Source organism: Lonchura striata, chromosome 2 (assembly GCF_046129695.1).
Source record: "Lonchura striata isolate bLonStr1 chromosome 2, bLonStr1.mat, whole genome shotgun sequence".
In the NCBI taxonomy this organism is placed as follows: domain Eukaryota; kingdom Metazoa; phylum Chordata; class Aves; order Passeriformes; family Estrildidae; genus Lonchura; species Lonchura striata.
Window position 1 is genome coordinate 38,943,457 of NC_134604.1, and position 13,834 is coordinate 38,957,290.

Sequence of the window (13,834 nt, forward strand, 5' to 3'; positions counted from 1 at the left end):
CCTAGGGCATCCAAGAGATAAGAGTAAATATGTCAGCTTTTGCAAACACTGCCAATTCTTTAACAAAACAAAGCCAATACTTTAATTCCTCTTTTCTCCTTAAACAATTCATTTCCCCTCTCCTACAGGCAGAGTGGAGGGACAGCCAAATGCCTACAAATGTTAGAAAATTCAGGTATGTGGGACCTCGGGAGGTCTCCTTGACAGCCACCTGCCCAGAGCAGATGCAGGGCCTGTGCACCTGCATGTACACGCACATGTGGGCGTGTGTCATGGCAGAGAGCTTTCTTGCAGTCCTCAGTGTGGAAATCACCCCCTGAAGAAAGTGGCAACTGAGCCCAGGACTGCTTTCACAAGCCACACAGGAAATACTTCTGGGTGATTCCTGGTCCTTTTTCAAAGTTCATTCTTATGTCTCCCATCAATCCAAATCAAACAGGGCTAAGGAGCCCCATGTGCACTTTTCACAAACCCTTTACCTATAAACTTTGTCCTGAGCATTCACATTAGCTCCTTTTTGAAGAAGGAGCTTGACCATTTCTTCACGGTTTTCAACGGTTGCAAGAGTAAGCGGAGTGTATCCCCACTAAAAGGAGAAAACATCTCTCTTAGAATAACAGAGAGAAGATGAGCAAGTCGACCTGGGAAGAGCAGCTTTACCCAAAGTCCAAGCTTACTTTATTCTTAGCATCAATATCTGCACCATGCTCAAGTAACAGCTTCACTAGAGATTTGCTAGAAGCCATGACAGCAAAGTGAAGGGCGGTGTTACCGTTTACAGCCCTGTGGTCCTGGTTGGCACCATGTTCCAGCAGAATAGCTGCACAGTCCCTGTGCTGGTGCTCTACTGCCTGGAAACAAGAAACAAAGTAGAAATAACTTCCAGCATCTGTGTTTCTCACTGTCAGAACTCCCACACCTTCCCAACACTGGAAAGTATGAGCGTCTTCAAAGATTAGAGAATGTATACCCCTTCTGCATACCTTTATTAGTGGTGATTTATCCAGTCTGTCACAAGGGTTTAGCTTGCACTTCTTTTCTACCAGAAACTGAACAACATCTGCATGGCCATTTATACAAGCAAGATGCAGAGGAGTCCTAGAAATTAAACATATACTGTTGTCCTGGTTTAAGTCTGGATGGCAAAGAAGCACCATGCAGCCACTCGTTCACATCCTCTCCCTCTCCACCACAGTGGAACAGGGAGAAGAATCAAAATTAAGACTTAAAATAACAATTAAATTATATCAGATTGATAAATAGAAAAAATTTAAATAAAATAAATATTATAATAATAATAGCAAATAAAAAATCCCAAGAAAAAACTGTGATGTACAATACAGTTGCTCACAACCCACTGACTGATGCCAAATCCCATTTCAGAATGTTGACCTGGCTAAGCTCCCTCCAGCTTTCTGTGTACTTTCTCACTGGCAGAGCATGAGACACTGAAAATGCCCTTGACTTAGGGTAAACACTGCTTAGCAATGGAGGCTGTTTAAATCTACAGACAGTGCAGAACCAGTGTGAGCCCCTGAGAACCCCCCCTCCCCCCCATCAGTCCTACATCAGTTTTGTCCCAGAGACTGATGGGATGGGACTTCTGACAGCATTAGGAAGGCTGTTCTGGCTTTCTGTGAATCCATGCCCTGCTAAACCACGCCGCTCAGTCTGGCACCTGGAAAGGAAGCTGATGAGCCCCACAGAATCATCAAATCTTAATATGGTTTGGGATGGAAGGGATCTTAAAGACCATCTAATTCCAACCCCTGCCATGGGCAGGGACACTTTCCACTGGACCAAGTTGCTCAGAGCCCCATCCAGCCTGACTTGGATAAACAGGGATGGGACAAAAAGATGATCAAGTACAGGGCCCAGGCTCCAGAGCAGGGCAGGGCAAGCCAGAGCAGAGTGGAGCTTTCACTGTCTCCTATTACAGCTCAGGCAGGGCTCCTGTAAGGTTGGTGCTCTGGGGCTGACCCTGCTGCCAGGCACAATTCTGGCCTTGGCTGGCTCTTCCAGACAGGGTGGGTGTGTTCTCTGCAATATTGGGTTTGTTACCTGGTGTGCAGCAAGTCAATAATTACACACTTGTGAGAGACATGGATTATGTGTTTCAGAGTTACACGTGCCTGAGTGCTCAATGAGTTGACATAAACATATAAATATATTATATAAATATAAATATATAAATAAAGCACACCCCACTAGTCTTTCCATGCTATTATTAATACATAGAAGTTCAGAATTAACAGCTTCCCTAGTACTGCCTCTCTACCATGACTGGTTAATAGTTTCCACACAAGTTACATAACCACAGCTAACTTCTATGCATGCTTAGGGGAGGGGCCTTCACTTGGTCTTTTTAACCTGTAGGTGTGGTTTTCAGTACTATAATGAAGAAAATACATCTATGGTATACACAGACCTTGAGTCTTTTGCCAAACTGGCAATGTATAGACATAGAAATGCATCAACATCTTGATTTACAACAGCCTTTACAGATGTCCTTCACTAAGAGATGCTTCTGCTGTCTGTTCTACTGAGACAATATCTTGATTTACTACATCTTTAATGCTTGTTAGTTCCAGGATGTCCTTGGCTAAGGGATGCTAGCTGCTGTTCCACTGATTGTCTCCTTTCTTGCTGCTTAGGTTTGAAAGCAGCAAATACATACATAAAAAAACCCTACCCCGACTCAGATAATTTTGACAATTCTGAACAGGCGGAGGGCCTGCTGTTTGTCCTTACTGCTTGTCCCGGTTGTAGCCATTGATGCGGTGTTTGTTCAGCCACCAGTGCTGCCGCAGCCGGGCCAGGTCCGCGCTGGCGGCCGCGCTGTGCAGGTCCGCCAGCACCATGGCTGGGCTCGGGCTGGGCTGGGCCCAGCACACACAGCCCCGGGCGAGGAGGGGATCGGCAGATCCGAGAGGCGAGGTCCGAGCAGAGCCAGCCCTGGGGGCTGGCCGGCGCCCGGCGGGGCACGGCGACCGTGGAACGCGCCCCGGTGTCACACACGGACACCTGGGGACACGCCCGGCTCCGGCGGGGAGCGCGGCACCTGGGACAACCGGAGGATCAAAATCACAGCCTGAGAATTCCTCCTTTCGAGACATTCTGAAGAAGCGTGAGCTAGGATAATGAAGAATGTTATCCCAGATGAAAAACAAAACAAAACAAAACAAACAAACAAACAAACAGAACGGACATACTGCTGGTTCCCAGGAGACAGTGTTTTCCCCTCGGCAGACAGCGTTCTGGAAATAGTCTGTCCAAGCTTCCTCTCAGCCAAGGCTTTTCAATAGGAAGCAGGCTAGAAGCCTCCCGTGGTTTACCACATCCTAATCCCAGCGATCAATAGTTAATTGCATTTCTATCCTCTTCAATCCACTGATCGTTTTATGTTAAAACATTGGCTAATTAATGACTTCCTTTGAACACCAGAGTTAGACTCATTAAGTTCATTTTAAAGAAATCAATAACAGAGACAAAATTCCTGGTGGTTTGGGCAGCCTTTAAAAAGGGGTAATTTAGAAAATGAGTTTTCAACTACTCCATTCTAGCAGTTGGCAAGAACTCAAAAAATAAGCTGAGTCAACTAAGGCCATGAACACTTTTATAGAAACTGTAAAGTCAGATTTTCAAGAAATTCAGCACCCCAAATTCCCAGCCTTTTAAAAAATCTGGCATTAAAATACCTCATTTCAGAGGCAAAAACTCTGAGCCCTCTATCATGAGCAGGAGGGGGGCTGTTCACTACATATGCACAGACAAAGAGAAAACAAATTATTTCCTGAAGAAAAAGACATTTATATTTATATTCTTTTTTTTTTCACCTCAGAGATCATTGTAAAGATTATAATAATATAAATGAAAGATTAAAGTATCGATTACTTTAATACCTAACTGCTAAATCCTGTTAATAGGGAAAATATATCTGCTTTTTCTCATCCATTCATGTTTGATTTTCAAATTATATGGTAAAAATTCACTACAGCCAAATGCAAGGGTTCCCACTGAGGAAGGGGAATGAGTTAGGCCACTGGTAATTAATAAAAGAATTTCCTAGTAACTTACCATCAAGGAACAATTTACATTCACAAGTAATCAGGAGCCAGATTTTGACTACATAGATAAAAGTCAGAGCACTTAACTGTTAACAAAAGAAGGCATAGACTTTGGATGCTAGCTTCTCAAAAGCTTGAAGAAAAAAGACTTCTTGAAAAGCTTGAAGAGACAATACCAACTGAGTCTTTTACTTGCATGGATTCATCCTTCACCTGTTACACCAGTAGAAGTTGTTCTAATGGATGTAATAGAATCACACTTAGGGATTGTATCAGCAAGCAGTATAGAGAAATACACCCCACTGCAATGGCTGTTATTCTGTGTCCCCTAGAGATACCCTGCCAGAGCCAAAATGTCATCTAAATACAATCTTGTTTCACTGAATGCCATAAACAGTGCTGCAATAATTATCCAGCCTAGAGGCAATCCCATTCATTCAATCTTGCATTTCATTCACACAGCCGAACATAAAGCGCAGTTTTGCAAATGCTGTGTTTGATGCTATCCCAGCACACTCTCCATGCAGCATTCAGAATTAAGTAGGCTAATTGAAATAGCAAGAAAAAACTCCAATTAATGCCTCCTCATGATTTTTGTGGGTCACATGGTGGTTCTCTGCTGCACGTAATTGGTTTCATGCAGGAAAATAGACACCTGAAGTGGCATAGGCCATTCCACCTGACTGTTACCATGACTTGAAAGAATTTAGATGTGCAAGTAACAGGATACTGCTATCAAACTTCCACCATAGTCACTGGGTATTGTGTAAGAACATAGGAATTTTCATATTAACACATGGCAAAAAAAAAAAACCTGCTCTCACAAACCTGCTGTATGTAAAGTTCCCTGATTCTAACAGTGCATCCCATCACCAGTATTGTTTGCCACTATTCACTGGTGTAGCCCAAAGAAAGCAGCAGGGTTTGCTCCCAGTCATCACCTGAATCTCTTAGTGATTGTTAGATTTCATTCTGCTTAATGAACAGATTAGTTCTGTGCACTGGAATTACTCTACTCTTGATTAGAGAATGTATTTATTATTCTCAGAGCATCAGAAGTAATCAATTCTATGATTTTTTTTTTTTTTTTGCTCTTTTATCCCTCAAAATCCTTTTTCACCTCGTTCCAGAAATGCATTTTCTTCTGAAATTTGCACCCTAAGTTCTACTGGGACCATCCACAGAGTACCAAGCTTCTAAAGACAGCACAAAATCAGCCTTGATATTTTTCTTAATTGTAGACAAAAGTAAGATGATAGTTTAGTATTTTTCATCACTTGCATACCAATAGTGTATTGATTCTTGTGTATTAGCCCCTAGTTTTTTTATCCACCCTCTTGATTCACATTTCTTCTCAGGCTTTTGAATTATCTGATCATAATAACTGTGCAGGCTGGGATCCCTCTATTCCAGGCCTCCCTGAGATGCACAACCATTGAGAGATGCTTGCTGTCAGGACATAGCCTGTTACATACTCCTTTATACAACTCCTTAGCTGCTAACTACATCTTGTCTCCTCCAACAAATTCTGTTTATGAAGGAACTTCCATCATGTGCTTACCTCCATGGTTTGAGGCTTAAAGAACATTAGTACCCTAATGTTGCTGGTGGGATAAATAGTGCAGTTGCCTTTCAGCCAGAATCAGTCCCAAGAAGAAAAGCTCACAGAAGCTTGGCAGAGAGGGAGATTGCAAACCTCCTCAGGGCCAGGTCACAGTCTCACAGCACTTTCCTTCCACCAGTGTACAAGAAAAGACATTTTGGAGAGGAAGTGCCGCTACCCAAGACACTTTCCTGATTTGGGTCCCTTTCTTCCTATAGACAACCCTGTGCTTTTTTTAAAGCCATCTTTAATAAAATACTCAAGTAAAGTTAGGACACAAGTTATTTAGGTAAAGCTGGCAGTACTGAGCTGTTGCAGGATGCCAGAGGAATGGCTGTCTGGCTGCCAGCATCCAGGGGGGGAAGTGGTGGGAGAACAGGGTCAGTCATGAGTGGGTGGGGTGGTGCCCCCTGTCCCGTGTGTGTGTGCACAGCCAGCCCTGGAGCCCACACCATCAGGACAGCCCAGCTCTGCTGGTAGTGCAGGAACAAGATTCCAGTGCTGGAATTAGTATAGGCTTCCCTGAGAGATGACCACAGGCATAATGAAATAATAAAACTCAGCATAATTTTACAGTTGAACTTGACAATTTTCTCCCCAAACTAGACTATTCTATGAGAATCATTCTACAATAAAGATATATTTATGAGGGCTTATCACATAAACCCTGCTCAATACTCGCAGGCCCTTTTTAAGCTGTGCTCCCTTTCATCTGCATTTTGTCTTTCCTCTTCTTTGGGTTGGTGGTTGAGATGAAGTGACTCACCACTGGACATCTTGAAACACCTTCAACAGACAGAAAGAAAGATAATTTAATTTGAAATTACAGGAACAATAGGTTTACCTGTCTAATCTGATTTATTAGTGTTCCCCTGCCAACTAGTTCGGATAATATTCCAACCACATGAACACCTTCATGTGCTTGATCTCCTACAGACATTTAAGAAGATTGTCCTTTCTATGGATTTTGTCGTATGTGACAAGCATAGTGAATTCCCTTTCTTCCTTTTTTTTTTCAGTTGGTCGTTAAGAGACAGAGCACATGGTTAATTTGGGAGATCTAAGGAACAAAGATAAAGACTGGTTTAAGTCCTCTTTCTCAGAAAGATTTCTTTCTTCTCTGGAATTATGTCTGATACAAAGATTTCTTACAAAGGAAATTCACAACAGACCCACAGGGGGATACTAAAAGGGTGGGCAGGATGTGTCTTCAAACATCCCTAATTCTATAACTGAAGGCTGCACAAGGGAAATGGACTGCAGAAAATGGACAGGTTATTACCATGCAAACCTGTAATACAGTATTGCCATTGTCACTAAGAAAGCAAAAGCTTTGGACTGAGCTCTTTAAGCCTCAGAGGAAGGGCTTGCTCTAGATAAGCTTTCCTTGACCTCTGCAACCTGCACAAGGTAGACAAGCTGGAGCCAGCCAAACCTGGCTTTAGGGGTAACAGAGAGAACAAAGAGTGAGTACTTCTAATATATATAAAATGCATCATATATTGTATATTCAGATATAACGTGGAGCTGCAGAGCAATTTAAAAAGAGTAAAGTGTAAAAACATGTTAGCAAATACATAAATGTGGCCCCATGTGTGTCTTGAAATGGAGGAGAGGAAAATACCACCATGAACATCCTGCTCTTCCAGACACTGGTAGTGGGCTAAAGCTCCCCCTTCACCACCAACCACTAAAGAAAAACCACCAAACCTAGGACCCAGAGGAGCAGGGAAAGAGTGAGGCAGAAGGGGTCTAAAAACAAAACAGGGTGAGAACAATAATTGTAATTGTATAGTTATCATTATTATATTATTATTGAAGTTTTTCTGCATTGAATCATTTTTCTTTCTTATGTAATTATTTAGTCTGAACTATTATTTCCTTCTTGGATTAGACTGTTAATATTTCAATCACACCAGCAATAAATTCTTATTTTAGACATATTTATTCTGAAATTTCCTCTGTCCTACACACTCCCTATCCCTCCTTTATCCTTTGCTCCTCCCATTGCACCATCCAGAGTGGTGGCCACACTGAAAATGAGCCAATGTGAAAGACAAGCTTTTTCCAGTGGTTTGTTCTGGGAGGGTTGATCAACTTTGCAAACACCATGAGAGTGAAGGGAAGATTACTACCTGCTTTAAAAAAGCTGGAGCTCTACACAGTTTTACTATCTGAGCGTCATTATAATTTCAAAACTATCTCATTCCAACAGAATGTAAAATGCAATAATAACTACCTGTGAAATTTCTATGGCTATATTCTGACAGCAGTACAGCAGCAGCAGTTTTCCCCTACTTTTATTTATTCCTTCTTATTATATATGTGCATTTTCCTGATTATTTTAACTACAAAACTAGCCACATTCCAGGAAACAAGAATTTTAAAGCCAATTATATCTGGAGCAGGACAGTGATTGAAATGAAAATTGTATTTTCAATGTAGACTTTCTTAAAAATTACCATTCTTTGAGTTTCCATACCTCAATGCTTAGAGCAGGATGGAGAGTAAATACCACATATACAGAAACCTAGACTTAATTCTTGGATATTTTCCCCTTATCTAAAGCATATTTCTGCAGTGTATCATACAAGTTAATTCTAGCCCAAATTTCAGATATTCAGGACTTTTTTTCTTGATGTATGTCCCCAGAAAGGAAAGCTGAAGGGTGTAGGAAATCTACCAAGATAAACTAATATATGAGATTACTTGAAATAGATTAGTCATTTAATAAGAATATTTAAGAGACATCTGAAATACCTGTGCAGGGTAATTTTTAAAAACATCTACCTCACAATAAGTAAAGAATTAAAGGTATGCAGGCAACAGCTGCGCTCTCCTCTGGGAAGAGATAATATTTTTGTTCTTTGCTTATTCAGCAATTAAAGAGGTCTTAATCAATTAAAGTCTTCTTATAACCCCAGTCACCAGAGAACAAAGCAAATATTTCACAGTCCTTTACGCTCTAAATCAGTCTTATCCTGAGCTTGTGGTTTATTCTGGACTAAAAAAGGCTGCAGCCTTACACATGGTGCCAGCGATTATCCCAAAGCATACGGTCATGCTGAAGCTTCACATCTCTGTAGTGTTCCAGTTCCAATTGAGGCTACAGAAACCTGGACCCAATGCAGATGAATGCTACACACAAGACAAGATATTTATGTCCAAATTTCCTACAGCTTAAGGCATTAATTTCTTCCTCCTGTAATATTTAGAAAATTTTTGTCCTCAGTCTGCGATTACATTTTCTGGAAAAAATACAGTCCAAAACCCGCAACCCCAATTTTGGCTGCCCTTTCCTTTTTAATGACTTCTATATTGGCAAAGTGTAGGAATTGGGCATTTAAAGCATCTTTTAAGGGTAGGTGTTGGATTTTCAGAACCAGATCAAGTAATCATTTGTCAAAGTCATATGTTTTTATAAATATGTTTTGTTTCTGGCTCTCAGTGTTAGTTGTATTTTCTATGGCTCATCAGCACTTTATTGTTCTGAGCAACCCAAGTACTGCTCAAGACAGATGGAGTGCTGGGTTAGTGCAAATTCTTCATCTGACCCCAGTTCAATCTCATAGGAAAATAATCCATAGCCCTAGAGAAAAAGAAAACCCAAACTGTTCATATCATCACACAATTACTCATATTTGCACCCTGAAATCTGCTCCTCATATGCATGCTTTAAAAATAGCATCCTGCCACATCCTGGGAATACCTGAGCCCATCAAGGCAATTTATCTCCCCTCATCACTATGTCTGCTGATTTTTTTCACCATGGGTCTGCCAAAGGTGAGTTATTCTGATAACTTTTCCAGAGCATCCACCCTGGGAGCAAATAAGGATGCAGGCACATGGCAGGCAAGGGATTAAACACATCTTGTGGTCAGGAGCAGCTGTACAGAGAACAAAGCACACCCTAAAACTGGCAGGACTGTGGAACATATCCAAGATCACCTGAAGAGCCCTGAGCATGAAGGTTTTCTGTAACAAAGGAGATATGGTTTGGCATATCACTCCTTTACACAAAACTCCTAGACTTAATCTGGGATTTGCCTCTTTTGTTTTAGGAGCAAGTCTATTCTTATACAAGACCTGCTTCTGACAGTGTGGTGAAGGCCATAATAGAGAAATCTCTACAAAATCACCTTCTCTAAACAAGAAGTGTAATAATTCCTTTAAACTGTTAAGTCAGGAACTGAATAAGTGTTTGTCATCTAATTTCAGCTCTCCCACACATACTTCCAGCAAAGTCAGTGAAAATTAAGGCATCTAAAAGCTATTTTGGTTTGACTTCAGTCTTCTAACCTCTCAAGAAGGACAAAATTCTGTACTTCTTCAGTAAGAAGTGATCTCATTGTAATCACTTGTTTCTGCAATTACCTGTAACTCATTAGGAGTGTGTTATTTCATTTATTTTTTCTCTCTTACCCAGAAAACCCCACTAGGCAGCCAAAGGCAAGAATTGGCAGAGATAGGCAAAATAAACTCTTGCTATAATAAATAATTTGCTGTTTGCTGAGTTCTAAGTTAGTTACTAATCTTCAGGCTTTCTATTGGCAAGACATCACCTAAACTTGTATTTTCGTCAATTTAAGCATCCAGTAAAAGTTTGGGCAGAGTTGACACTCCGGAACTTGTAGATCTCCTCTTTGTGACTTACTTTGAGCTTACTACTACCAAAACTACACTAACTCAACACTGCTTTATAATTCTTGACCCATACCTAGTTGTCCTGTCAATGACATTGTGAAAGACAATGACATTGTGAAAGTATTGGTGAATCAATTCACAACAACCTTCCTTTGCAAACTATGAAGTCAGGAAAAATTGTGTACAAATTGCTACAAGAAATTTCCCTCAAATGGATTTTGTCATATCCAAAGGATGTTTTTACTACTCATGGCATGAAATGATGTGATGACTCCTTTACACAGGAGTAAAAATGTTTAAAATACTTCCAAAATATTTTCTATTAATTAACCCAAGGACAAGGCCATCCACTTCTCCCAAGAGGTTGTGCATGATTTGATACTGTAAAATCTCTCAGCTCTCCTAATCAAGAACATGTCACTGTTTTAGCTTCTGACAGCTCAAAGCTTACATGGGTATTACTGAAAATTCACCTCAGACCTGCTGCCTGCAGCCTCCTGAATCCAGAAACTAAGGCTCTGCTCTCTTTCAGCCGTGCACACATGAGATCAAACTCCAGTGTTATCTCCATTGCTTTGTCCCCCCATCCTCAAAAATGTCTCCAGGATAATTCATTTTTCTTGTGACATACATGTGGGAAACTACTATTATCTCAGTTTCATCTCCACTTATCTTATTTTTGCTTCTTTGTGCTGAATGAACCATTGATCCATGAAACCCTCTGGCTGCTCAGCAGTGCTGCAGTCCTCACTCCCTCCCTCCTCTCCTTGGGCTTTAAACATTTGGCACTGCAGTAATCTTATTGCCAACTCACCTGAAGAACATAAATCACCCCTCTTTCTCCCAAATCACTGTTAAAAAACAAAGGGGGGGGGGGGGGTGGTAGAATTACAATAAATAAATGCTGGGCCTTTTTTTTTTAGATTTGCTTGTTTGGTTTTTTTTTTCATTTCACTTTTTTTCTCTGTTCCTGAAATGAACTTCTTACAAGCTGTCATCTAGAAGGACTGTCCATTTTTTACTATGCAATATACTTTGCCCATTTAGTTTTTGTCAGAAAACAAAGGCAGATGTTGATTATTTCTTTTCAGAAAAGGATGAGATTTTTAAAAACGCCTGAATATAAAGAATACTTTGGGTATCACTGACAGATGACCACAGCAAGAACAGTGAGTATTCAAAAGTGATTGTGAGACCAGGATAGGTCCCCATGCTTTCAGTGCTGAAAGCCAAGTGTCTGTCCCCTGCAATGTGTACAGTCAGCATCTGCTACAGAGATAAGTAAAACACAGAAACATCTCAACAGTTTAGGGAAATTCTGTCATGTCCACATGTGGTTTATAAAAACAAGACAAAGTTACCCTCTCTTTTTTTGTTGGGTCTTTTATTTGTGTGTCTGTGTGTGAGTGTTGGGTTGGGTTTTTTGGGTTTTTTTTTTTTGTTGTTGTTGGTTTTTTTTGTCACTGAATGCATTTGGAAGTGTTGACTTTATTTTGAGGTGAATCATCAAAATAAAAAAGTATGAAATCACAATATTGTCACGTATGTATTTGCTTGTTTCATTGATAGAATGATTGTTAGGAGTCTTTCCAATTTTAATATCACTGTTCTTTCAGCTATTGCAATGCATAAGCAATTCATCTGTCTTCATTGCCTTGCCTAACCATATTCTCTGGACTACTGTCAAAATATCCCCAGTGTCCTTGGAAAACCTCATAGACAGACAATAATTAACACACTATCTGTGAGTCTCCAGGGATCCATATCCAGAAGTAAACAAAACAGATCCCTGGTAACAGAGATCCCTAGAGGAAATGTGCTACAGAGAAATGCACTCCATTGTCTGTGATTCAAAAGTCAATGCTTCAGAAAACAATACTACTGGTTTTAGCCATTAGAAGGACATTTTAGCTAAAATCATTTTTAAAAGAAATTTATTTTTATTTCCTTTTGAAAAAATTATATTTAAAATTCAGTTTTTCTACTACAAACTTAAGGCGAAACATCTCATGGTGAATCTCTTGACTGTGTCAGAGGCCACGGATAACAAGTGGTCAATTCTGATTGTATCCTGTGAAAGGCAGCAAGATATGTTCTAATAAATCCTTTACAATGAAAGTTTTCTGAGCACAAATGACTGTAACGCACCTTCTTCCCCATTTCTGTACTTCTCAGAAGTCAAATGATTTCCAGAAGAAGGAGAGAAGAAAAAAAGTAAAATTTGGGATAAGACTGTGACATCTTTAACTTCAAAATATCCTCTCACTGAGACTGAGTTTAGAAAATAAACTTCCCCCCCACAAGCTGCACTATCCATGGCAATTTTATGCTTTAAAAAACACAGCATCAAAATACTAACTGTAATGCTTTTGGCTGTCTGCTCCTTCCCTCATTCATACATAATTTAGCTTCCTTTTAGGAGGTGAAAACATCAGCTAATCTGAGGAAGGAGACAACTGGTTTGAAGCAATTGTTCCATGTAATACTCTTTTTTTTTTGTATTCTCTCTTGTGCCATCATGGTACATCAATAATTTATACAGCATTTAATTACACAGTAAAGCACAAGTGGGCATATTTTCTGTAACTATTCCAAACACATCAACAAGGCCTTTTTCCCCTTAAGGCCTTGAAGAATGTATAGTAATGGACTTATAAAACTTTCCCTAGAGTACCTTATTGCTTTTGCTTTATGTTATTTTAATTTATTTTGGGAAAGCTTTTTTTTGTTGTTGTTGTTTTGGTTTGGTTTTTTTTTCAAAGGGGAATTTTCAGGCCAAACCTAGATAATACCCTTACTGCTTTAACTTCATCCTTTCACATGGTGAGTGCATTAATAAATAATACAGTGCTGATCTGCACTGAATCATTTTTCTAAGAATCTTGCTCTGGCTTCACAGGAAACAGAACATGGGCTTCTCAGGGAAGAAGAATCAGATGGCATTGGGCTGGTTTCTTGCTGATTTTGGTGAGACACCTGTAGATGGTCCATTCTTGGTATTCCCTTTGTTCTCAGCAGGACACTTGGAATGATGACACTGCCACACTCATGCTCTGAATCACTCAAAATCTCAGGTTTTCCTTCCTGCAGTGGGCTCCAACATTAGATAAGGGTCAGGGCAATGCCATTTCTATTTCTGCCACTGTTCTGAAGGCTCTTGGAGTGACATGTTAACCCTGTGTTTCACTGTATTTTGTAAAACAAGCATAAAAAAAGCTTGCACCAACTACACAGAAGAGTACCATGAGACTAATTATCAGTGTTTCTGAAGAATTGTTATGTCCTCAGGCCAAATGTGTTATTGGCAATGTTTCTGACCTTTATAAGTGCCAATCTAAGCAATAGGCACCAAATTCATTCTTTCCTTAAGGACACTGAAGGCAGCAGACCAAGTTCTGTTATATCTGATCCCACCACATTTTAACTCTTCAGGATTGCTGTTAAAATTAAGACCTCTTTTACACCTGAAAAATCTTTAACAAAAAAACAAAAAAAGCCTACCAGTCACAAAAGTTGAGCT